This window comes from Bombyx mandarina, chromosome 15 (genome assembly GCF_030267445.1).
Source record: "Bombyx mandarina strain Sakado chromosome 15, ASM3026744v2".
NCBI lineage: Eukaryota > Metazoa > Arthropoda > Insecta > Lepidoptera > Bombycidae > Bombyx > Bombyx mandarina.
In genome coordinates, this window is record NC_143221.1 from 55258 (window position 1) to 82259 (window position 27002).

Below are 27002 nucleotides of genomic sequence, written 5' to 3' on the forward strand. Positions count from 1 at the left end.
TAATTTTTCTTTGGAGACATAATGTCGTGTGTGCCGCACCGTTACAATCTCGCTAGCGGCGGCTAACGGCGGCCACCGCGACCAGTCGGTGAGTGGACAGACTCGACTCGACTCCATTACACATTACAAAACTAATGTAGCCCCGACCCGAGGACTAACAATAACTAGATATAATAGGTTGGGGAAAAAGTATATTCGCATTTTTTAAGAAAATTCGCAACATTTTTACAATTTTGTTCGATAGCTTTTTGATATCTTGTAGGTAGGGACATGATCCCATTGCTTTAGAAATTTTGGGGCTCCTGATCAAAATACCGCGATTATTGGTTTTGGCAGTCCTCTCGTGATGTTAACCTAACACTGCCTAAAAAAATCTGAAGAGACCGAAACAGGTGCAAATCTGAAAGTGCAAGGTCAGGACTATATTAACTATTAATTATATTAACACCTCCTAGCCAAGCTCTCTTTAATTTTTGCTGAGTGGCTAAAGATGTGTGAGGTCTAGCGTTATCATGATGAAAAACCACACCCCTTCTGTTGATTAATTCCAGCCGCTTTCTCTCAACTTCTTGCTTTGCTTGCTTGCTTGCTCATCAGTTGTTCGCAGTAGAGTTCAGAATCGATGGTCCTGTCTGGTGGTAACAGCTCATAATGAATAATGTCCTTCCAATCCCATCACACACAGCATCACCTTGTTGCGAGTTAACTCGGGTTTCGCCACAGTCTGTGAAGCCTGACCGGCCTTTGACCACGACCTTTTTCGCACGTTCTTGTCATACGTGATCCACTTTTCATCACCAGTTATCAGCTTCTATAAAAATGGTTCGGTTTAATTACGTCGTAATAAAGGATCACAAATGAGTAGACGGTTCATTGGGTTTCTTTCAGTGAGCTCGTGAAGTACCCAAATATCGAGCTTTATTGTGTGTGGGTGACTCACATATATTTATTTATTTTATAATATTTTATTATAATTACACTACACAATAACACATACATATTTTATTTTATATCAACACATTCATTTATCACACAATCATACAAAACATTATTTACACTAAACAAAATAAAATTCACAAGCAAAGTCAGGCGATAACTGCAGTATAGCGGCGGCGATATATTTCGCTAGTACATCGGTCGCATTTTTACGGATCCACCGCCACCAGTCGAAATCTGACTTGCGAGCGCGCATCCCGTATTATCTTTTCTGTTCTACGCCTTTTATAATTTTTGCTTTTTGTTTCGTGTACTGCTTGTGTTGCTTGGACTATCTATTTTTTGTTACTTTCTCCTTCTTTCTATATATTGTGTTCGTCTTAAATAAAAACTTTATTGTCTCCATTTGTGTTTGGAAAGACATTATAATACAACCCAAGACGACCAAATTGTGTATCCAGTTTTTTTCAAATGCGCCAAACCTATTTTGTGGTCAATTCCCAGTTCTTTAGCTACGTCTTAACTACTAATATGCCGATTTTGCTCCGCTATTTCAAAAATGGCATCCATTTTATCCGTAATAGGGCGACCAGAGCGAAGTGCATCTTTGACATCAAAATTTCCGGATTGAAAACGCTTAAACCAAATGTGTGCTACTCTCACAGACACTGACTGCACTAGGTCCATAAACATCGCAAATTGTTTTCGCGGCTTGCGTTGCATTTTTACCTTTTTTGTAGTAAAATTTGAAAATGTATCGAATTTCTTCAATAGATTCACTCATCTTGACAGTAAGAAAATTATATCAAAACCACACATTTTACTAATTTGAATTTGGAATTATCTTTTTTTAAATTTAAATTTTTAATGATACCAAAACCAGCCAGATACAAATAGTATAGCCAAAGAGATTTTACTATAAGTTCATACCTACATGCGTCTAATGCGAAAAGACTTTTTCCCCAACCTATTTTAAGCATTGCGCGTGTGGCGATATATTTGTTGTTTAGGTTTATTTTAAAATAAGTTGTCATCTTCCACGTTATCTAAACATAGCTTACAGCGAACTGAAAATGAATGCCCAGTTCTGTTCCCGTGAACTCATTCACGAGAGGCACGCACGTCCCGTGTGAGAACAGGCACGTGACGCCAACAGGTACACTAGGTACAGCCTCAGGTCCGTAACCTAAGAGCTACGTGGTATATTTAGGTACACAAGTATCGGCATCGGTTAAGTACATAATATAATAAACTATGAAGCTACCGTTTTACAATACTGGCCGTTTGAAGTGTAATGTATGTTTGGCTGGAAATACAGTGTCAATTATAATGCGCTGCTCTTGCACGACCTCGCTTGACCTCGCAGAGCAAACAGTCTCTAAGCTACAAGAGTTTTGCGACATCCACCGTACTTAGCGGACCTTGCATTAATAGACTTCTACTTTTTCCAAAGCTTGAAAAATTCATGGCAGGATAAAACTTCAGTACCTGAAAGGCAGTACATTTTTTTTTATTGCTCTTGTAGGCAGACGAGCATACGGCCCACCTGATGGTGAGTGGTTACCGTCGCCCATGGACTTCAGCAATGCCAGGGGCAGAGCCAAGCCGCTGCCTACCGAAAAAATGCCTTTGAAGAGTTAATTGGCTCCCGCGCACCTAACTTCTTCAAGACAGGTAGTGAATACCACCACTGCGCTGGCAGGATGCATCTGTACAATGGATGCATACTTTGATTGAAAGAAATAAAAATATAACAAAAAAAAAAGTACACATTGACATAATAATGATGTATGTATTATATAGTAGAGATATCCAATACAGTAGTTGGGCGAATTTATTAAAAATACACGCTAGCTTCTCATCTTTGAATATGTTTGATTGTGGGCGACACCATGCACCAGGGCACTTGCACTGTAACCGGATGTAGAGTCCGCGATGCGTTGAGATAAGGCAGGGCCAACATCGAGCTTGGCTCAAAGTTCTAGAAAAACAAATATATTTTTTTCCAGCGCATTTCAAAGAACATTGAAATGCTGTTATTTCAATGTTCAAGTTGATTGCGTCTGTTATTGTTTGTCTAAACCCAACAAGACTGCGAGGCGAGGCCCGTCCACGGTTGTGAAGTTTGTGAGTTTTGAAGTGAAACTTTTAGAGCGCGTTGAGAATAAAATTTAAAATGCGACAGATTCCTTACCGCTAGATAGCGAAGATACAAGAAGATACAATAAGAAAAGCGAGACAGAAAATAGACAGCGTCTCGCGAACCACTGTTTACGGGCGTCAGCCACTAGATGGCTTCTTATTAGTTTCTCATGGCTCCTGTAAACGGCAGTAACATATTAACCATCTTATATTTTATTTAGTTTAGCGACATCTATTTGGATTTCATATAAACTACTACATTACAAGGCCAACGGTGTGAACAGCTTAGTTACTCAAATATTTAATACTGGCGTCCCGCCCTCGCTTCGCATCGGAAACATTAAATTTTATTATTGACTAGCTGAGTCCGCGATGCTACCCGCGGTTATTGTCGTACCGCGGGTGACGCCGCGGGGCAATGCCTGTCTAAAAAAAGTAGCCCAAATTACTCCTTATATCATCAGCTACCTATCTACGAAAGTCCCGCCAGAATCAGTCCAGCCATTCCAGATATTAGCCGGAACAAACAGACAGACAGACAAAAATTGTAAAAAATGTTATTTTGGTTTATGTACCGTATATATATTTATACGCATGTAGTAAAAAGCGGTTATTTCATATATCATGTGGCGGTAGCCGTCACAGAACACAAGATATTTGACAGATGCCTGAATCTCGCTTACGACATTTTCAAGATAAAGCGCATATATACAAGTTCCGAACAACAACATTTGGACCGTCGGTCTACCGAACAATGTCACCCGCTCGGTGGAAGATCTTCCTTTCGTCGTTTAAGCCCCGCAAATATCACAAACAGACACTCCAATTTTATTTACATGTATAGATGTTACTTCTTGTAACTTAATATAAATTTCATTCCATCCTACCACTATCCACTCTGCACTACCTTTGGTTGACTGGTAGAGAATGCCTTAGGCATTGGCTGCCAATGTAAATTTTACATGAAATAAATAAATAAATAACATAGGTATTATAAAACTGAAGAGTTTGTTTATTTGGTTGAACGCGCTGATCTCAGGAACTACTAGTCCGATTTGAAGAATTCTTTCAGTGTTATATAGCTCGTTTATTGAGTAAAGCTATAGACTATATAACATCACGCTAACACCAATACCAGCGGAGCACTAATATGTTTCAAAATCGGGGAATGCTTTTCCTTTTGAGAGCTGCTGTTGCGTGCGCTGCGGAAATGGTTAAAGTTTCGCTAAAATAATATATAATAACTGCGCCGCGGCACATGCCGGCAGAATAACAAGAAATCACTTGAATATAGGCTTTGAAATTTTTACAATTGCCTCGATTTCTCCATGATCCCATCATCAGATCCTAATCCTGCTGATTACAGGACCATTCGGGAAGTCTACCCTTGCGAACAAAAAAAAAAGAAAAAATAATGATCAGAATCGGTTCAAGCATTTTCGAGAAATCGGTGAACATACACAGATAAAAAAATGGTGGTCGAATTAATAAACTCCTCTTTTGAAGCCGGTTAAAAAGTATGATTTTAGTACCTTGAATTGAGCTCCTCAACATTCTAATATTCGAAAATATGTTCACCCTCTATAAAATAAAATAAAAAAAATTGCTTAAAAGGATAGAATTTAGCGTTATCCCAAAGTAACTATTCCACGCGGAAGAAGTCGCGGACAAAAGCTAATTTTAAATAAAAGTACTACACACTGCAAAAGAGGTTTCACTTCTTTCACGTGCACCAAGTTGCACGCGCACCATTTTTTCTGCTTATTGAAGATCCTGTGAACGAATCCTACTGCGACATATGAAACAACAGCCTCTGCCTCGCGCGTGGAACTCTCCACTGTTACGTGGCGACCAAATGTCGCAACATCCCACGGCGTAGCATGTTGCGCTACAGAATGTAGCCTACGACGTGGCTACTTAGGTATACTTGATGCAATTTCAAATAACTCAAGTAAGAAGAAATAAATATGTACTTTAACATATTATTAGCTAAATACTTATAATTTAATACAAACGTCGTGCGCCCGAGGTCAGTAGAGTAAATGACGTCATCACATATAATATGACGTGCACAAATCGCAGTGATCAGTCAGTCGGTATCACTCCGCCGCTAACTGTAAGGAAGGCTCTACATACAGAGAGGTCCAGACGCGCGCCGGGTCGTCTCCGCATACATAATTCGAGATTTAGTCGAAATAATTATGAAAATAATATTTATTATTCACAATGGTTGGGTTGACTGCCTATTTCTGCTGCGAAGGAAGTGTTCAGTTTAGTTTAAGATGGCCGTCACTATTAGGCAACTTAGAGTTTTAGCTCGTGTCACAGGGTGACTGCCGAGCGCGCCTGGCGTGTTGTAGTATTGGAGTGCTGCTAGGAACTGTCCCGCCCTTCAAACGGGAACGATCACTAATTTGTCAGGAAAACCGCCGCGATTACCGGCCCTCCGTCAAGGGCGGATCCAGCTTTGGCGCCAGGAGGGGGTCACATAGTCGTGGGCAAATTAAGAACTTATAATTTAATTTTGATAACAATAGATAATAAATAAATCATGATGTTCTTCAATTAGTCCAAGTTAGTTTAAGTCCTGGAACTAGCTCAGGGGGGGTCATGACCCCCATGACTCCCCCCTGGATCCGCCGTTGCCCTCCGTGTGGCCTTACCGCAGTCCTGTCACCAACTATTATGCAAATAAGTGTTCGTCCAGTAGTCGAAAATCGACTAAAATCATCACATCTCAAGACTTATATTTAGTTAAGGTGGAAAACAAATTACTTTCAAATCTTTGTTTACTCGTTAATACGAAAGCTCACTAATGTACATTGTACACAAGTAAGTACATTGAACATAAATCTGTCGACTGACGGAGCAGATAAAATGCTAATGGTTGTAACGTAGAGATTAACATTTGCGTGTACGAGTGAGGATAGGAGAGGCACGAGATGAGTCCAGTTCGCGCAGCAACGAACGCAAGCTTGGAACAGAACAAACGATCGTAAAATGGAATACTCCTTTGAGAAAAAATGAGTTTACGTTTTACGACGTTAGGTGATGTCGGATTACGACGAAGTTCATGCTCCGTGGGCGGGTGAGCGGTGCGGGCTGATGTGGCGCCGGCTCCGCGGAGCAGCGGTGGCGCCGTCTAGCGGTGCGAGTTCTGAGGCTCACATCTCGAAGGGTTACGCTATTACTATTCAATCCGTACAGTAACGCTTTAATATTGTAGTGTATTCAGCTGACTGCTACAATTTGTATTTCGATGTTTAGAGTCAGTAAGTACATCGCCACACTAACTCGAGCTGATCATGTCATTATTCCTGTAAGGCAATCCTGACTTCCTGTTAGAGTATTTTTATGGTCGTCGTGGCCTAAAGGATAACACGTCCGGTGTATTCGTATCAACGATAAATTGGTGTTCCAATCCCGCAGGCGGGTACCAATTTTTCTAATGAAATACGTACTTAACAATTGTCCACGATTAACTTCCACGGTTAAGGAATAACATGGTGTAGTAAAAATGAAACCGGCAAAATTATAATTTGCGTAATTACTGGCGCCTGTTTCTGCCGTGAAGCAATAATACGTGTCGGTTTGAAGGGTGGGGCAGTCGCTGTAGCTTTTCTGAGACCTTGGAACTCATATCTCAGGGTAGGTGGCGGCATTTATATTGTAGATGTCTATGTGCTCTGGTAATCACTTAACACCAGCTGGGCCGTGAGCTCGTCCACCCTGCCCCACCCTACTAACTAAGCAATAAATAAATAAAAACTGGACAAGTCTACAGCATATCCGATGATCCTGTCGCGGCCGGTGGCGCTATGTCCGGCCGCTGCACTGGTACTGCGCACGTCTCGTAAGCTCGGGGTCCCTATGAGACGTGACATAAATTATGTAATATGATAAAGCACATCTCGAAGGTAAAACGCGAGTGATGGATGTCGCACGCATCCTCCCAGACTTTTCCCTTCATCCCTCTCGTATTGAGCTCGTGTAATAAATCGTCACTCACTCCTGCAGATCGGAGCACACGGGAGGACTCTTGTCCAATGAGCTAAATATTATTTAACGAAACTGAGTACTGCGGTTTGATCGTAGAGCATCAGCATTCTGTCTGTCTGTCTGTTGGACGAGAGCCACCCGGCGACCCGTCCCCTGCGCACACCGGCAGCACGCGCCTCCCGGAGCGGTCCGTCGGCCGCGACTACGAGTTATGGAGCCAGTGATGCGAAAAACTGTTATAATTGAATTTTCCGGTTTCAAAACAAACAAACCCTATCAGTGATTACGCCAATTTGTATATTTTATGAATTTCATTTAAAGCAAGTTGATGAAGGAGTATTTCATAGAAGTAGCTCATAGACACGTGTTGGGCATGAACTCGCATTTACTTAGAATCGTAACGGAGGGACGAGCGGTGGCGCAGCAGCTGGAAGGGACCAGCGACACGCACGTGCTGGGGAACGCGCGGTACGTCTCGTGTGATGCCTTACGATTCTCAATATCAAATGAAGGCTGCCGACTCACTCGCAGTAGTCGACAGTAGAAAGCATTCATTAAATTGACTTGAGTGTTTATTGTGGTATGTGTCCAGCCACGCTCGCATAGCGGGCCATAAAACACGAGAGCCGTTACGCGAGTGTGGGCCACGGACGCGCCTGCTCTTAATGGACGATGGAAACGACGTTTTATCGTCAAATACTCATTTGTTTCGTATGAACAGCTTAACGTCCTAACCCCTTTGACACGGACATCTTTTTAAGGGTAAATCTCACTAAATATTGACTTAAGAATAACAATTAAAAGCAGTACGTAATTTTAAGGCACGTCACTAACGGTGCCCCGTACTGTTATGTACATGCCTTGTTCCGGCGCGTCAACTATTGCTGTTTAATACTGATTCGATTCAGCACTGACTTGCCATGCTCGTACAAAACTGTATAATTTAATGAAAGTACGGCACACAGAATGATAATGATGATGGCCACGCGGCCACAGTCATTGGTGATCATCTTACGAGATGGTGGTAGGATCTTTTGTGAGTCCGCGCGGGTAGGTACCACCACCCTGCCTATTTCTGCCGTGAAGCAGTAATGCGTTTCAGTTTGAAGGGTGGGCCAGCCGTTGTAACTAAAAAAATTGTGTCAAATTCTTTTTCGATTCTCTCTTTTTTCGATTCTTTGTTCGATTTATCGACGGACCGGTTAATCAATTTTTATTTTCTATTGATCTATGTATTGATTTATTTTGTACCTTGTAAACTATCTGCTATCTGCATTTACTCGTGACTGTAGAGAGATTCAGTCGAGGCTTAGAAGTTGGCTGGGTTAAATTTTACGCGCGACCGGTGCGACCTGCCAGCAGGGACGCGTTACGACAACCTTTTGTATTGAGAATATGCGACACTCGCGCCTCAACGGACACCTTCTCGATCATTCCATGTGCTTGTCAGAGCTCTGTAGCCAATTGGTAAGAAACATATTGATGTTCTGTACATAAAGAAGATTTACAAGATAGGTCTGTTTTACAGAAGCACTCGGCCGTCATTACGACGAAAGAAAAATAGTATGACGTTACGTAATGTAGACACGAGTGATTTATTTTTATTGGATAACTGGGTGGACAAACTCACAACCCACCCGGTGCTAAGTGGTTACCGGAGCCCATAGACATTTACAACATAAATGCCGCCACCCACCATGAGATATGAGTTCTAAGGTCTCAGTATGGTTACAACGGCTGCCCCACCCTTCAAGCCGAAACGCATTACTGCTTCACGGCAGAAATAGGCTGGGTGGTGGTACCTACCCGTGCGTCCTACCACCAGTTCAAAACAAGTCCTTCACCGTGGTAGTCATCATGAACATTTGTTAAGTACGTATTTCATTAGAAAAATTGGTACCCACCTGCGGGGTGTGACACCCCGGCCACTGATAGCCACCCAGCACACGTGGCGTGTCATCTCACCGTGTTTATGCAGGTGCTCTTAAAGTTGTCAAGGCGTCGGCGCTAGTACCCAGATATCAGATGGAGACACTGAAACTTGAGATTTCATAATTTAAATCTTTAAATTTTCATTGTTATTTGAAATATATTATGTGTATTGTGCTAAGTAAAAAAAGTATTTGAATTACAGAATATTTTACACTATTACTTGCAATTGACATTTAAACATATAGGAGTAATAATACATTACTTTCAATATTAAGTGCTGGAAAGAAAACAGAAACACGTATTTTTGTTACAATAAAAGAAAATAAATTAGACACATTACAATTAAATCTCCTCAGAGTGACCTCAAGCCACTTTCATTTTATCTGTATTCAAATAAGAACGAGGACTAACGTTCCAGATGAAATAACAGCGCTCCATCGTGTGAAGTGGGACTCCGACATCGGGGGAGGGGAGGGGGGTTGGGGGGTCACTGGCGGACTAGCGAGGCGCGACTACACTTTATCTGTTATCGATGTTGTATTTCCTAGTTCTTATAACAATGAGTAAATTGTGACCGCGATGTATGTGGGAATTGACGGTCTGCAGATATTGGGGTCAGACCGCGGGCCCAAGAATGTTTTAGAGCCCTTGCAGTCTCTCACCCGACGTCCGATCTCCGCTCGGGACAGAGAGATGACTGAATCTCGCTAACAACATTTTCAAGATAAGATTGCATGTACATACATAGGTATGTATATAAGCTCCGAACATTCCGACGGTCGGTCTAATACTTGTATATATTCGTTGTGGGTAGTCACCAATGAACCTACTGGATTCGTTTAGTGAAGTTGACACGCGCAACTTTGAATTTGATCTACCCGATGATATGCAGGCGAAGTAAAATGTCCCTTAGAAATAAGGTGACACTCTACAAAACTTGCATACGCCCCGTTATGACCTATGCAAGTGTAGTGTTCGATCACGCGGCCCGCACTCACCTAAAATCATTTCAAATTATTCAATCCCGTTTTTGCAGGATAGCCGTCGGAGCCCCGTGGTTCGTCAGGAACGTCGACCTCCATGACGACCTGGACTTAGAGTCCACCAGTAAGTATCTGCAGTCGGCGTCGATGCGCCACTTCGACAAAGCGGCACGACACGAGAACCCTCTCATCGTGGCCGCCGGTAACTACATTCCCGATCCTGCGGAAAGAATGGAAAGCAGTCAACGTCGCCCAAAACACGTCATTTCGGATCCTCCCGATCCACTAAGGGTGCTTCTAGGTACTTCAAGCACCAGTCACCGTTCTCGGCGAAACCGTCGCTTGCGGCGTAGCGTTCGACGAGCAAATTAACCCTCAGTCACAGCCCACTGAGTTTCTCGCCAGATCTTCTCAGTGGGTCACGTTTCCGATCCGGTGGTAGATTTTGCGAAGCAGGGCTCTTGCTAGGGTTCGTGTTAGCAACGTCGTCAGATTTGAGCCCCGTGAGTTAAGGTTACGCTGGAATAGCCTCTCAAGGCTACCAGCTTAGGAAGGGAAAAAAAAAGAAAAAAAAAGAATTAGAAACATGAGCAAGGGATAATTAAAATCACTTTTACGGCTTCATTTTGCATATTTTTAGTGTAATTATTTTATTCCTGAAGTGGTTGTGAGCTACAGGATAAGACAGACGCATGTTGTATTCCTGCCGTGCGATGCGTCTGTGCGGGTGTACTGTACAACTGAGACCATTCTGTCTGAGTACTGTACAACTGAGACCTGGAGTTCATGTCTCAAGATGTGTAGCGACATTCACGTTGTTGATGACTATTTTTTCTATACTAATATTATAAAGAGGAAAGATTTGTTTGTTTGTTTGTTTCGAATAGGCTCCGAAACTACTGGACCGATTTGAAAAATTCTTTTTCCACTAGAAGCCGACATTGTCCCTGATGAACATAGGCTACTTTTTTTTAATTTTTTTTTTTTGGTTTAATGTGTGTTTTAATGTTTCCGAAGCGAAGCGAGGGCGGGTCGCTAGTATTTTATATATTGCATAGGCCGGTGAAGGAGCATCGCTGCGGGAGCGCCGCCAGCCGACTCGGGCCGTGAGGCTGAAGCACGCAATGGATTGAATAACTGTTGTCCTTCTGAGTGTATTCAGATCTAAAAGCGCGACGGGAGCAGGCCGGGCGGCGGGGCCCGCCAGCTCGGAGGATGTGCCCCGCAGCATCATAGTTTTCTGGTACTAAAATCATTGCTCCCAAAAATTCTGTATCTCCATGGTCGTATTTATTTAATAAGTATCGTATAGTTTTATCGATACTAATTTCACAGTGAATATTTCTTGAATTAAACATTTGATCGATAGATTGTGAGCGCTCGTGTCCCTATCGCAAGGAATCTCCGGATGGTTCACAGTTTGTCATCAATCAAGCCGCGAGCCGGCGACTCGGACATCTGGATCAATTGAATTAAAGCGACGCCGACGCCATATCCTTCCCGAGCGCGGGCCCGGGACGCCGCTGCTGATATGTACTGTACTGCCGCGCGTATGTTCACTGCGCAAAGATATCGTTCAAGGATGTACTGCGTTGTGCACTGTTCAGATAATCGAGAGTGCTTCCGGTGTATCAGACGTACGTTTTCAGAAGAGCGATATGAACGTGCAGGATTTGACTCCAACAGCTGCGGTACTAAAGCGTTGTCACTGTCGAGTGCACCATCGGGAAGGATGACGTGCATCACTCCCAGTGTCCAACATCGGAACACAAATGCCGAGTCTCTCCCCACGTGTGTAATGGTTGTCCCGGCCTCCGGACTCCGTGCTCAAATAGTAACGATTCGCGGCAGAAGTAGGCAGTAGGCAGTAGGTGACGTTTACTTACTCGTGCCAGCTCCTTATTTTACTAAAATTCCTTTCCGTCTGTTGGATATATTTAAAACTAGATGTTAACCGCGGCTTCACTCGCGCTAATGTACATTTTGACCCGGTACAATCCCGGCGCAGAAAATACATTATTTTTTAGGGCGCTACTATACGACGCTGTACGTCCTAGATCTATATGGAGCTAACACGTATAAAAATATAAAAGGTTATAAATTTTTGAAGTCATTGTGGTGTAAAGGATAAGACGCTCGGTGCAATTGTATCAAGCGATGCAACCAATGTTTCTAATGAAATCTTTACGGACTTAACAAATGTCCACGATTGACTTCCACGATGAAGGAATAACATCGTGTAATAAAAATTAAACCCGCAAAATTATAATTTGCGTGATTACTGGTGGTACTAATTACTTGTCCTTTAGGCCACGACGACTTCATTTCGGCTATTGAATTATTTCCCTAGCAAGAAGGTGTTCAAACTTCGGAAAAAGTAGGAGTCTGTCGACGAAGGTCCGCTAAGTACGGTGGATGACGCAAAACTCATGTAGCTTAGAGACCGTCTGTTGTGCTGTGGGGGGTAGAGGGAGATCGTGCAGGAGCAGCGCGGACGAGCGATTAACTAAGGTTGGCATTATAATTGACACTGTATTCCCAGCCAGACATACGTTACACTTCAAGCGGCCAGTATTGTAAAACGGCTGAAGTTGCCGTAGGTAAAAACCTATTATTGATAAGACTGTCTGTGCTTCTTATAAATTATTTGAGTGTCTGAGTGAACAACTGAAGTGGAACTAAACCGATGCTTGTCTGAAAATGGTCGAGAAGACAACGTACAGTTAGAAGCGAGTCGCGTGAAGTGACGCGAGGGCGGCGCGAGGGCGGGGGCGGGGGCGGCTCTGTAGCGATCACAGACGTTCATTACTTCTCTGAAGACATTAGCCTTACGACTTTTACTTCTCATCGCTTTGAGTTAAATCCTCCTCGCTAATAACTTGTTGGAATTCCTTTTCGATAACAGTAAGTGACGTACGAACAAGTTTATCGGTTGCCTATATCCTCCTCGCGTCGTTTTCCTCATTACTGAGGGTCGAGACTCCCCCGCTGCATCAGTTTCTCCCATCGACTTCCCTCCATCTGCCGCGATCCTTTGCTTCGTGAAGGGCTTTATAGGTTGCCTATATAGCATGACGCAACCCGTTGAGCGCATGTGGTCCCATTGTGGGCAAGAAGCTACGCAAACTATTACTTAACATCAGCTATGTAGTCGTCGTGGCCTAAAGGATAAGACGTCCGGTGCATTCGTATGTAGCGATGCACCGGTGTTCGAATCCCGCTGGCGGGTACCAATTTTTCTAATGAAATACGTACTCAGCAAATGTTCACGATTGACTTCCATGGTGAAGGAATAACATCGTGCAATAAAAATCAAACCCGCAAAATTATAATTTGCGTAATTACTGGTGGTAGGACCTCTTGTGAGTCCGCACGGGTAGGTACCACCGCCCCGCCTATTTCTGCCGTGAAGCAGTAATGCGTTTCGGTTTGAAGGGTGGGGCAACCGTTTTGACTATACTGAGACCTAAGAACTATATCTCAAGGTGTGTGGCGCATTTACGTTGTAGGTGTCTATGGGCTCCAGTAATCACTTAACACCAGGTGGGCTGTGAGCTCGTCCACACATCTAAGCAATAAAAAAAAAAAAAAAAAAACTAGATCCTGAACACGTCTACCTACCTTAGTTTTTTAAAGAAACAAAAAAGACATTTTTAATTAAAGCTTACTGAATAAGCACAGGAATATGCGTTCTTTACGAAGATGTTGTCTCAGTAGTGTTGTTAAGTGATGTGTCGATGCGTCTCCAGCCTGGTACTAACATCCAGTTGAAATGAAATGTAAATGTTGTTGTAACGTCTTTATTGTTTGGGTTCAGCTCAACGATGAACGTTGCCGTCCACCAGCAGTCCGCGGGCAGCACCGTGCCACACCACACACAGCATGCGGTGTTCGGTACCCGGCGCGTCGGTACTGGATCATTAATAAGTCCTTACTACAATTTGTTAATTAGCTGGTACTCTTAAAATTGCAAATATAAACAGAGAAGACAATGAGTACCAATAATAGAGAAATACAATACAATATTATTATTTTTATTGTCGTTGTAATATGGTATGTCGGAAGGCGCCGCAGCCGGTGTGGGGCTGGTGACGGAATCTGTTGTCAATTTTGTAAGCAGCGCTTTGTCACAAACGTTTGTGCCGTCACGTACCTAACACTCTGCATCATGTTTATGGAAGGTTTTTCATTTGTTAAAATTAAATGCCTTGTTTTATTATTTACTGACTCAAATGCATGAATAATAATTTTATTTTCCTGCCTTGTTATTGTGGAATTTCTGTTTTGTGTGCAAATTTTTATTTTTAATTACCATTGTAGATAGAAGAGCACGCGGCTCACCTGCGTGTATAGTCACCGTCGCTTATGGACATCAGCAATGACAGGGGTACAACCAAACTTTCGCCTAAGCTGTGAGCAAATCAGTTTTCATGTTTTCTCATCTTAATCAAACAACAAAAATTTCATAAAAAATACGTTCAGTACCTACTTTATCAATGAGACTTGCACAGAAACATTTGTACACACATGCTCGAGGTCACAGTCTAACAGTCGCATCGGTCCACGCGATATGACACTCGTATGTGTGGAGAAACCACATTCAAGTACATGTCGTAGAATGGGCCGATATCTTCATAATGTTTTGACATTATGGGCGCACGTTGGGTAGTCGTGCAAAGAAGAGAGGCAATACGAAACGATGACAGTCCCGAGACGTCTTCACTCTTCCCAAGTCAGGCAACGAATGTGTCTCGATTGGTCTCGATTCTACTCAAGCGATGACATTTCGACTCTGTTGAAGCACACACCCGATCTGAGCCGACGTTTGACGAGCAGTTGCGGCGGCTCACACTCACTAGATGTTGCGCTTTCGTTTCTTTTGTAGTGTCCGGATGCGACATGCATATTATTATTAAGAGAACGTAGACGGACGCGAGTGACATGCACCGCGAGTCTCGTCCAACGTTCGCCGCCGCCTCGGGTCGGCTCGTGTCGGCTCGGCTCGGCTCGGGTCGGTTCGGGTCGGCTCGGGTCGGCTCGGGTCGGCTCGGATCGGCCCAGGACAGCTCGGGTCGGCTCGGAACGGCGCGAGTCGGTTCGGGTCGGCTCAGAGCGGCTGCAGAACGCACTATACTATGAAATAAACAAATGTAAGCTTTAATTTGCATATATTTATTTCGGGCGGAATCGCTTTGAGTCTTCGTGTTAAAGCTCTCATGGTTTATTTAAACATTTCAAAATAAAAGCTTTTGATGCTTTATCTAAAAAGTTTGTTTGGAATGTAAGCTCGAATGATTTAGTTATTTCATAACATTTCATTTTGTTTAGATCAAATGATAAAAATTCCGAATAAACATATTTGTTTTATCTTGATTTAATTACTATTTTTAAACCAGGACTGAAGAGTAATGCCGCCGCAATACCGTACCGTACAGTCGAGAGCTCGACCGCTGTGTCGCTGTGCTCTGTACGGACTTTATAATCGCCGAATGCGAGATGGATCGTAAGCTCGTCGATCCGTCCAGAATTATAAAAAAGGTAACAAATACATGCTTAGTTCAACCACAATATGATCGATTTATTCCGAGCTCAGCTTCCACCGACGCGACGGTCAGACAAAGCCTAGTGCACCGCACCAGGCACCGCACAGACGGGACACCGCGCTTGACCGCGCATGTATACATTTTACTTTATCATGTAATTTTCTCGAGGCGGAGTCATCAACGCTGGCGACACCGCTGTCAGGCAGTTGCACCAGACCGCAATAAGTGCACACAGATTGTGAAAGCAGACCGCACACTTTGTAAATAGCATTGCGTCTGTCTGGGTCTTTGTGATATCACTATATATTGTATTTTATTGGTAAACGGAGACCTCGGGCACCAGCACAGAGAGCGCTCGCTAACAGTCACGTGACGGGAGCGTGTAGTTGGCAGTACTCGTGGTCGCGGACAGCCGGGGTGTTGTTCGCAGACACTTGGCTACTGCGCGGACTACCGTCTTATTCACTATGATAACTAATTATCGACATTTATGGGGGACTGCTTGTCGTTGGAAAGGAAATAATTCAACACCTTAAACACCAGAACACTTCCAAAACGTTTTATCCTTGCCAGCTCAATGCTTGACCTAGCCTTCACTTAGCGCAATGGCCTTACCTGTCCAAAATAATAGTATTGAATAGAAAAAAATCCCAAAAACAGAAATGACAATGAATAGCTCTGTATCGCACGTTACCGGGCGTGGCGCGTCGTGTGCTCTCTGATCTCTTCCGCTTACCTCTACTATTGAATTTGCTTAAGTGAAAACAGCAATTACCTTAAACGTATTGAAGAGTAATACCATGCGACATTAACTCTGCATTTTTGTGTGTAATGAATATTAATGACAAGGTAGATTCTATACAACTACATAGTACCTACATATATGTGTAATGTACAGTTTCCCCACACGCTGAGTCGAAATATTATTTTCAACCTAATTGGGTATATTGTAACGAAGTAATATTGATTTTGTGCGTTAGTTTAACATATTATAAAAGCTAGGATGTGCCTGCGGACTTCAAACTACAGTTTTCTCGGCACCTAAGTTCAGCTGAAGTCTTACTTATTCTGTTAAGGACGCTTCGAGTACCTACGTCTATCTTCTAACGTCTATCGGCTAACCTCGTAATAAGCTTATAAGCCGCTGAAGCTATTACAAATAGAAAGAAGTGGTTCCGCGCCGCACCACGCACCGCCGCGACCGCCTCGTGTTTCGTTTCATTAAAGCTATGAAATTGTACAAAATCTACGTTTGAATCAATCAATTGAAGTGATTTGAACATTAAAGCCACCAACCAGGACGTCATCTTTTCTTTGTTTGGTTTGTGAGTTATCGCTAATTCCGCTACTTTAGAAAATTTAGATATTTACTTTTCTGAATTTTGATGAGAGGTCAAAGGCAAACTCGGCAGGCAGGCACCACCATGCCTACAGTTTCTCCGAGAGCTAAAACATGTAGGCGTAGTATATTGACGGGGCATGTTTGGTCGCCCGTGAGTTCGTAGTTGAGTCAGTAGCCGAGCAAACGTATAAATGAACTGCACGATGCTGTTCGTTGGATGTGAGGTTGTTCGCGAGCAGGGTGGCGCGGTCACGGAGCCCCGGGCGCCGCGACGAGTGCGACGTATAACATTAAACTCTGTACTCTTCATTCTAAAAGCGCAACAAATCGCTGTGTACCAATGAATTAAGCTTATCTCAGCTCAAGGCGTCGCGGCGCCTGCCTCGCTGCGGAGCCCGGGGGACAAGGGCGCGACCGACCGACCCGGGGATTGTGTGATAGTGACACTGTCAATGGATGTTGCTTAAAGAAGCATCATTTGGCTTTTTTAAAATCGATATATGTACTTTTTGAACAAAATAAACTAGATTTAAAATATTATAGGTATATTCTTGGTGCTATGCCAGATTTTGATTTGGCTTGTGAGGGTCTCAATGTGCTGCCGATACTCGACCGGTCACTGAACGATTATACGAGTCCGTGTTCCGGTCCGTCGGCAAGTTCCAATGCGATCACTCAGCATCACCTCACTCTACAAGATCGAAAGGCAAATTTAAGTAAACATTTTCAAGGAGCATTTTAATACGACAGGCTGAGACTGAGACTCTTGTCGGACTCCAGCGGCCGTTTATATCCATTAGGTACATCCTTGAATTCCCGACTTGCACCCGCCACAATAAGAATTCACTTGGAACAGCCGAACTTTAAGAGTATATTTATAAACAGTGGGTATCTATCTTATTCCAAAAACTAAACTTTATTGTTCCGTGAAAAGATTACTTGTAAATTGCTTATCGCAAAATTTTGTCGTCAAATAATTGATTGCTCGAGTGCTGTTCGTCTGGGTGACGCTTCATCTGGACGCCTCCGATAAGGTATCACAAGTATATTTCATTCATATACTCACACTATACTACTTTCATTCACATATTAAATAAACACTACTGTTACTGGTTACTGGTGGTAGGACCTGTTGTGAGTCCGCACGGGTAGGTACCACCGCCCCGCCTATTTCTGCCGTGAAGCAGTAATGCGTTTCGGTTTGAAGGGTGGGGCAGCCGTTGTGACTATACTGAGACCTTAGAACTATATCTCCAGGTGTGTGGCGCATTTACGTTGTAGATGTCTATGGGCTCCAGTAACCACTTAACACCAGGTGGGCTGTGAGCTCGTCCACACATCGAAGCAATAAAAAAAAAAAAAAAAACAAGTCATATTATTATAATTATAAAACATTATGAAACATTAATAATGTAATAGAGAATTAGCAAAAAAATGTATTAATTTTTTAAACGATATTGAATGATCTTGTTATTGTTGATAGTCAGTCGTCGATCTGCGGATGCTTCGCGACCGGTCTGGGGTCTGGCGCTGCCGATGACTACGCGGTCTAGAATGCACGAGATTCTCTTAATTCTCAAACAGTTGACGACGAGCTCACGGTATACTCTGTCTCTTGATTACTGGAGCTCGCGGGCTCCTTGAGACCCGAAGTTGGTTGGTCGATGTCTCATTCTGTAAGTTGCTACTCAAGTAACACTTATAAATTGCACAGTGGGTGTATATATCACGTAACAACGATAACGCAAGGGTAGTAAGACCAAACTACATATATACTTTTGTAAAGATACCAGTACGCAGCAGCGACAGGTCGAGTTTAACCGGATGACCCTTGCCCAATGACAGAGCGAGGCGGTAGGCCCTGCGGCACGTAAATGTGCGAATAATTTGATTCATAAATTAAGTGAAGGGTCATCGGTCGCAGCAATCAACACGCCAATAAATCTGTAGCCCCAGACCCCATTACCGAGCGCACGCAATGGAACCAGCCCAGGACCGACTGCGCACCAGACCACTCCTTCGCAGACAAAAAACAATTAGTATTAGGAATAGTTTAATATGTAAACACGTTAGGGAACTCATCCACTTGTGTTAATATGATTCAGGCCGAACAGAGCGAGTACCAGATGGACGTATGAGGTGTCAAGAATCTTTAGCTTGATATGGGCAGATGGCGTCACTCATGTACCAGCCCGTTGCGTATTCTGCAAATACATTTCAAAATTTTACATCAATTGAATATGGCTCGATTGTATAATTGCTACCACACCGGAACCACAAGCGGAATAAATCGATTAATGATATACAAACGCAGTGCATGCGGGTGTGTGGTCCACGGCCACAAATCAGCGTAAAGCTCTTGTATATTGAGTAAGCCCAGTGTAGGTAAATAACAGCTATAAAAGCAGAGAATGTGTTTCGGATGGATGCGACCCTCAATAAAGGTGAAGAATAAGTGACAAGGCGCCGCTTTATGGGCACTCACTCCGGCCTCCTCGCTCAATCACTTATACGACCTTTTTGACCTTCAAATCAACACCAATGTACACTACACTACACTACACGAGTACTTCATATGTATAATGTGCAGGTGCATTACTTGCAGTACACTATTTTAAACTCCCGTGCTCTAGAAGTATCGTTAGAGCGTTAAGAAAAGATGATGCTGTAGTAGCGCTCTGCCCCGGCGCGGCGACATGCAGCGCTATACACTCCGGGATGCGCACGAATGTCTAAAAATATGTAATTTTTTTTATTGTATATCATTCTGATTAAACATTTCCTACACAAATAGGAAACGCTAGGAAAGGAATGAGAAGTCGCGAGGGAACATTAAATGAACTCTGTTTAACCATTACACGAACTCTACTACCTACTATTCAAACAGTTTACAGCTTTAATGGAAACAACTGAATCTCACATTAATTGCCCGCAAAGCGACGCTCTTAGAGAGTTTAAAGTAAGAAAAGTTGCGAGTTGTTAACGAGACAGTTTGACATTAAATTTTGAGTAGTTAATTCATGTTCGGCCCGGGCGGGAATATCTCATTCGGAGGGCGCGGAGGGTGCAGTCGCAACACACCTCGCGATATGGGCGAGTAATAGAATACGAATAATAAATTATAATATACAATAAATCTAATATAATAATAATAGAATACGACAGAGGGAAGATCTTCCACTGAACGAGTGTAGTTGCTCGATAGTTGTACTATATAGTAGACAATATATATGTATATATAGACCGATGGTCCGAGTGTTGTTGTTTGGAACTTGTATACTCGTATGAATGTAAAGTTATCCATTACGGCGTTCTACGATAACCCGCTACCGCTGCCGACGTGTGTCCGGTGCGACAAGCACAAAGCACTGCCCCAGTTATTAGGTCGATTAGCTCAACCAGCTCGACGGTCAGCTGCTGCGCCGACACGAGGGACTGCACCCGCTTCTCCCGCACGTTCGTTTTGTTCATTGTATAGTGTTGTAATGTTTCATAGCACGCGGGAGACGAGACAACATTCAATCTCATGAGCCGGAAACGTAGCTGCTCGATCATTTTGTAATTAAAAAGGAACCTATACGAGTATAATGTACTAATGATTCAGATATAAGAGCAGCTTACATTTAAGAAAAGTGGAGCCTGCGCGAGTCCCGAGGGAAATCACTGGCGACCTCCTCCGCGGGCCGGGCCGCTAGAGCTTACTCTACAGCTTTCGAACGTTCCGCGGATACCCGGGCCGCGAGCGGGCTGCGGGCGGGCTGCGGGCGGGCTGCGAGCGGGCCGCGGGACCTTAATAACGACGCACTTTAGTCGAGCTTGCATTGAGATGCAACTGAAACGCTCTTGAATATTCAGAGCTATCAATTATTATTAGTAGTTTCATTATCAACCGGATTATCTACATCTATTCTATGAGTAGCGACCGGTAGGCGAGTTCATGACCCACCTGATGTTAAGTTAAGTTAAGTAATACAGTGTTGTACAGATAGGCTCGCGGAAGCTGTACTAGAACTACGAGTGGCCTTTGTTCAAGGAGAGCGGGGTCACGTTCGCGTTTCGACCTCACGTAACTGTTTAGTACATACACTTCATCGTCGGACGGACCATGGATGCTCAATGCTCATGACGTCAGCGCTCAGGCAGCGGTTTGCCTATGGCATTACCTACTGGCGTCCGTGAGCGACGATGACCATTAACCATCAGATGAGTGGTATGCCAGTCTACCTGATATAGCAAAACAAAATGAGTACAATTATTAATCTAAGCACTCGTGCGTGATTAGTTAGTAAAGTATACCTTCCCCAGTTTATTGCCGATAATTATTCATGAAAACCTATCAAATATTCAAATTTCTCCCAAAAACGACCTTCTGGAAAAATCTAAATAGCTACTTACTTCGATATTGGATCTGAGTCTGGACGAAGCTAACTACTATCATTACTCATTTTTTATTATCGTTTCTAGGTGACAATTGTTCGCCTACAAATATTTTAGTTAAAACATTACTAATGAATAGTTACTTAATTCGGAAGTTGAGACGGTTCTCACATATGTACATACATATATACTTACATACATACGTTGACTACTCCGCGTAGTGTAAAAGTACACGGTAAGAAAACGAAATGATTGGAAATAGTTGTAACGGAAATCTTGTGTAATGTGTAGGTGTGTGTATACTGTAGGTGTAGGTATGTGAGTGAGCGGGTGCGATAAGTGCCAATAATATATTCGATAACTTGAATAAGATTTCAGAATAAGCTGATAGTGATCGTGACTAAAACAGTAACAATGACAGACTAGAAATACTGTTTTAATTTCGTAGTTTAACTGACTCACTCCACCCGGCGTGTGTCCGTCTCGCCGGAATGTAACACGAGAACTGAGTAGAAGCATTCGCGTGTTCAAAGATGGAGACAAAGAAGAAGTCATCACGAGACCAGTAGAACTGAAGCAGGGTCCGCGCGAGGAGGAGCGACCACCCTCCGCCCGGCAAGACATAGTTCAGGTACGAACAAACAACAACAACAATTCAAGTTTTGATTTAGTCAACAAGAAATCCTGCATCTATTAAGCCATACTGATTGAGATATGTTTATCCCGACTGGCTCAGTGACACAGCACTTAGCGCTCCTGGCTGCTAGGCGGAGGGTCGTAGGTTCGGTGCGTACTGCGAACACAGCAAGCAAATCAACTTGTTCATATGATAAAGTAGTTCGTTGGTTGGTGTTCTTTGTCTGGCTACATCAAAATATGTATCACGTATATTAAAACGTGTATAAGTATGGACATCTGTCCCCGGTCATGGCACCGGTGAGTACAGTGAGGTTTTGTTTTTCCTACCTAAGCTGATAGCCTTGAGAGGCTATATCAGCGTCGCCTTAACTAGTAGGTGAGCTCGCGGGGCTCAAACCTGATGACGTTGCTAACACGAACCGTAGCAAGAGCTGTACTTCGCAGAATCTACCACCGGATTGGAAACGCGACCCACTGAGAAGATCCGACGAGAAAATCAGTGGACTGTGTCTGAGGGTTAATTTACTCGTCCAGCCCTTCGTGTTTTGGGGCGACGTCGATTGCTTTCCATTGTGTCCGCTGGATCGGGAATGTAGTTACCGGCGGCCACGATGAGAGGGTTCTCGTGTCGTGCCGCTTTATGGAAGTGGTCAGTGAGTAGAGTGAGTACAGTGAGCCCTAGTTCGGGACCACTGAGCGTGTGTGACTCGACCCTGTTATTTTTTATTCGTATAATTTGAAAATAATCAAATTTAATCAGTTCTCATACAAGCTGCTGGTCCGCAAGTCGCCGACGGATGGCACACAGCATTCGCAGCGTATAATAAAATAATTTACAGTATTTAGGTCGAGTGCGGCAAATGACGGTGGCCATTTTGATGAGGACTGTGATTTTCCAAATGAGGCCTATTTTTAGTTTCGTATAGTTTAGAAGAAATACTTTATATTATCTTACAGCGTCATTACTTTGAAGTAGAGAATGTTACTCCTGAATATCGTGTCGAATTGTCATGTTGTGGGAACATAATTATTAATATCTATCAGAAGAGTGTGTTGAGAGACGCTTGTTGAAGTCGTTCTGTTGGTTGACCCGGTGAAGCCATTACTGCTATGTTCTGGTATCCTGTCCGTAGTAGACAGACCATAATGTAGTAGTAAGCCACAAATTCTTTTACATATTTTGTTGATGTCCATGAGTGACTATTAGAAGTGAGGGTTGTATTGTCTAAGAGTCGTGTCGACCGAAACTCGAATTAGCGACAGAGGACTAAAATAAATGCAAAATGCGCTCATCTTACATCATGATATATTGAATTGCTCCGCTGACGAGGCTGTCGGTGACAGAGCAGACTCGGGGAAGCACTCACGAGCGCTTGATACTCTCGTTTAATTTCATCTTAAATTTTCACAAAGTAATTCACAAAAGCAGTTTATTATATTCATCGTCTCCGCCACAGCATCTCAGTCGCCTCTTTGATCTTACTTCATTATTTTGTAATTGATCTCGTTTGAGGGAAATCTTAAACTGCTAAATTGCGTGCGTCATACTTATCAGATAATCAGAGCATTTGAAAATTAATAGCAAGAATATGAAGTTCGTAATAAAAGTCAACGATTCTAATATAATATATACGAAAGCAGCTGTCTGTTTGTTACATTTTCACGCCTAGGCCAACGTAGCGATCTTAATGAACTTTGTTATGGAAACAGTTTGATTAAAGGCTGCCACCACCTGTCATCTCACTTCTGAGTACAAGTCTCCGCCCACACGATCTACAGAGCAGTCCACGCAGACGGTCTACGGTCGAGAAGCAAGCAAATGACTTAACACGTAACACAAATAGTGTAGCCAGATGACCTGGAACGTTTGGAGCCAGCACAGATCTTTTGCTAAATAATGACGGGTGTACCTATTGGGTATGTCGGGAGAGGCGCGCTGGAGTCAGCTGAAGTATTCGGCCGGATCGAGCGGCAGTAGACGCGGCTGAACAAAGTATGAGAGCACCAGTGTTGTATCTGAAACAAGCAATACAGAGAATGTAGTGACCAGGACAATCGACTATTGAGACGCGCTCTTCTGTCCAACGCGGCCCTGCAGAACACTAAACTTAAGTTTTTATTTCCGATTTTAATAAAATTCCACAGATTTTCGCGAGTCGTAATTAGAATATAATGAATGACACTTTAAAACGCAAAAATAAATTGTAAGTGTAATTGAATATGGCTATCACAGACCTGGATGATTAGTAGTTCCTAGTGACACAAACCTACTTGTGAGTAAAGAAAGCTTCCTCCATAAAACTTGATACGCAGTAAAGATTAGGGATACGATGATTCAAGTCGCTCCGGAACATCAGCTTACGACAACAGGGCCATCAACCGTTCTATAAACAAGCTATAGTCCAAACTTTATCTGAACTTATCTAGTAACTGAATTATCAAGGGAGTCATAATTTTTAAGATAAACTGCTATACAGAAACTAAACAAACAACTGGCTGGCTCGCGGCGGGGGGTAGAGAGGGTGCGGAGTTTATGCAAATGGCGACCTCCTTAGAAACGCACAAATATTTCTTAACAAACTACGTCTCGTCGTAAGAGTAGTCAGTAGACAGACTGATTGTGTCCTGCGGCTTGCACACAACCATGCTATGTATACTATGTTTATGTACTCCCTGTTCACCCTGTTTCTTCCAACTCCTAAAACCGTCACTAGAGAGCGCTGTAATACGCAAATCCGTTGTCATGATACCCTTGTCATAAGTGACATGGTATCCTAGATTATTGATTTTTTACTTTAATATACAAGTTTTTCTAATCCAAGTTTATTTTAATAATCATCCCTCGGAAAGTCGAATATGGTCCAATACGAGCCAGATAAGAAAACAACTAATGATAAACAACAATTTTAAGTGCAAAAGAACGTTACAAACCGTAATTAACACGAAACTATTTCGTTGCTAAGTACTAGTGAATGTGAAGAATGGGCCCGGAAAGTTATATTAAATTGCAAACCGATGTTCAAAATAAGATATTTAAGGCACAGGTTAATTTCAAAAAGTCACCTGCGTCTAGAATAACAAGGGAATATATCGAAACGAGATTGCAATTATTGGAACAACACTGGTTAGTGTGAAGAAAATCACCAGAATGTTATATTGGGATGCGAAAATAACGAATATAGCTATTAAACAAAAGGTACAATAACAAACGTTACATCGCGAACAGCATTCTGGCCAGGCTGGTGGGCCAAAGGGCTTTATCTTCAGAGTCATCCAACGGTGTTAAACAAATACTCGATACGACAAATGATTGCTTGCACGCTTTATCTAACCTTGGTATACCTGTATCGACATGGGACATCCTGATTATATATCTCATCACAATAAAATTGGATAATGAATCCCAGAAACAATGGGAACAAAAACTAAGCGAACAGGCTGATCGATTGCCTACACTAAGCGAGTTCCAATCATTCCTGGAATCAAGATATCGAGCACTCGAGTTTTTAGAACCAAACCAAAGAAGAGAGTTTAGAGGCAAAGATGCAGCGGATAAACCGAAGGTGTTCAGCGTGACGACGTCTGTATCCTGCCCATTCTGTTCGGGACATCACTTGCTTGATCAATGCAAGAAATTTGTACAAGAAGCCATCGGGAATCGCCGGGACTTCATCCAGAAGAGAAAACTGTGTTTCAATTGCTTCGGAGCTAACCATTCGGTAACACAGTGCAAACGACGCACGGCTTGTCGGTGCTGTGGCCAACGTCATCACTCGCTGCTGCACCAGGAAGGCGGCACTCACAATCCGACCCTGGCGGGTCCTAGTCAGCCCACTAATCAACAGCGGGAGCCAGCACAAGAACCGCAGGCAGCGGATCACGTGGAGCGTGTTGTCAGCCATTTTTCTAACAGTGAAATGAGATCAAGTAGTCAAGTAATGTTAGCTAGCGCATTAGTTTATGTATCCAACAAGGGTATGTATCACACACTTAGGGCATTGTTGGATCAGGGCTCTCAAGCCTCGTTTATTAGTGAACACGCAGTTCAACTTTTGCAGCTTTGAAGGTTGCCAGTTCTAAGTACCATATCTGGTTTAGGAGGAGAAAAATCTAGTATTTCAGTAAAACATATGGTTCAATTTAAAGTACAGTCCACATATAACTCTTTTAGCTATCCCGTTCAAGCCTATGTTTTAAACTGCCTAACATCCACTCTTCCTTCACAGCAAATTCAATTTCAGGATTGGCCGGTATTGTTGCAATTGCAGATGGCTGATCCAGGATATGGTACACCAAGCAATATAGATCTTCTACTGGGCGCTGATGTGTATGGTCAGGTTTTGTCAGAAGGCATATTGAGAAATCCACCTGGAACCTTGACAGCTCAAAATACACAGCTGGGATGGATCCTGTCGGGACGAGTTTAAGTTAGTGGGGATACTCCTTACATTATTAGCGCACATACCCATGACAACTCAATCAATGATTTGCTGCGTCAGTTCTGGGAGATTGAAACTGACTAGCATCATCCACTTTTATCCAAGGAAGAAGAATCCTGTGAAAGATACTTTGAATCCACTACAACTAGGGACAGTTTGGGTCGTTATGTTGTAGGTCTTCCTTTTCGCGACAACAATCCACTTGCTCAAGAAGAAACTTGAAAATAATCCATTCTTGAAGCAAGAATAATCCAAGGTAATAAATGTAGCCACCTGGCTATGAATCATATAGAAGTAATTAATGACAAACAAGAAGCTGCTAAGCCAGGATGCGTTTATCTACCTCATCATGCAGTTGGTTGTTCGCGAGGACAAAAGTACAACGAAGGTCGGCGTTGTTTTCGACGCTTCGTGTAAGGGTACCAGCGGCAAGTCATTGAACAATGATTTATTGGTAGGTCCAAGGCTTCAACCAGAGTTACGACACATAATTATGAAATGGCGTACTTATCCTATATGTTTCGCAGCGGACATAGTTAAGATGTATCGAATGGTCAAGGTCGTACCAGAGCATACTGACTTCCAGATAATGTCACAAGGGTACTATCAAATGTAAGAAATCTAAAATTGTAAGACCAGTCTCCAAACTTTGCATTTTGCCTATCGCTTT

The 27002-nt window shown here is 43.0% G+C and overlaps 1 protein-coding gene across 4 annotated transcripts in view; it reads right to left on the reverse strand.

Moving 5' to 3' along the window:
* The window catches only part of FMRFaR (FMRFamide receptor), a 123172-nt gene that overhangs the window by 20896 nt on the left and 75274 nt on the right, over positions 1–27002 (reverse strand). For 3 of the 4 annotated variants that reach the window (XM_028183811.2, XM_089732738.1, XM_089732737.1), the window contains exon 2: positions 23804–23909. The exons of the other annotated variant lie outside the window; for it this stretch is intronic. The gene's annotated coding sequence lies outside the window, so the exon portion shown is untranslated. The remainder of the gene's footprint in view (positions 1–23803; positions 23910–27002) is intronic. 4 annotated transcript variants of the gene reach the window in all.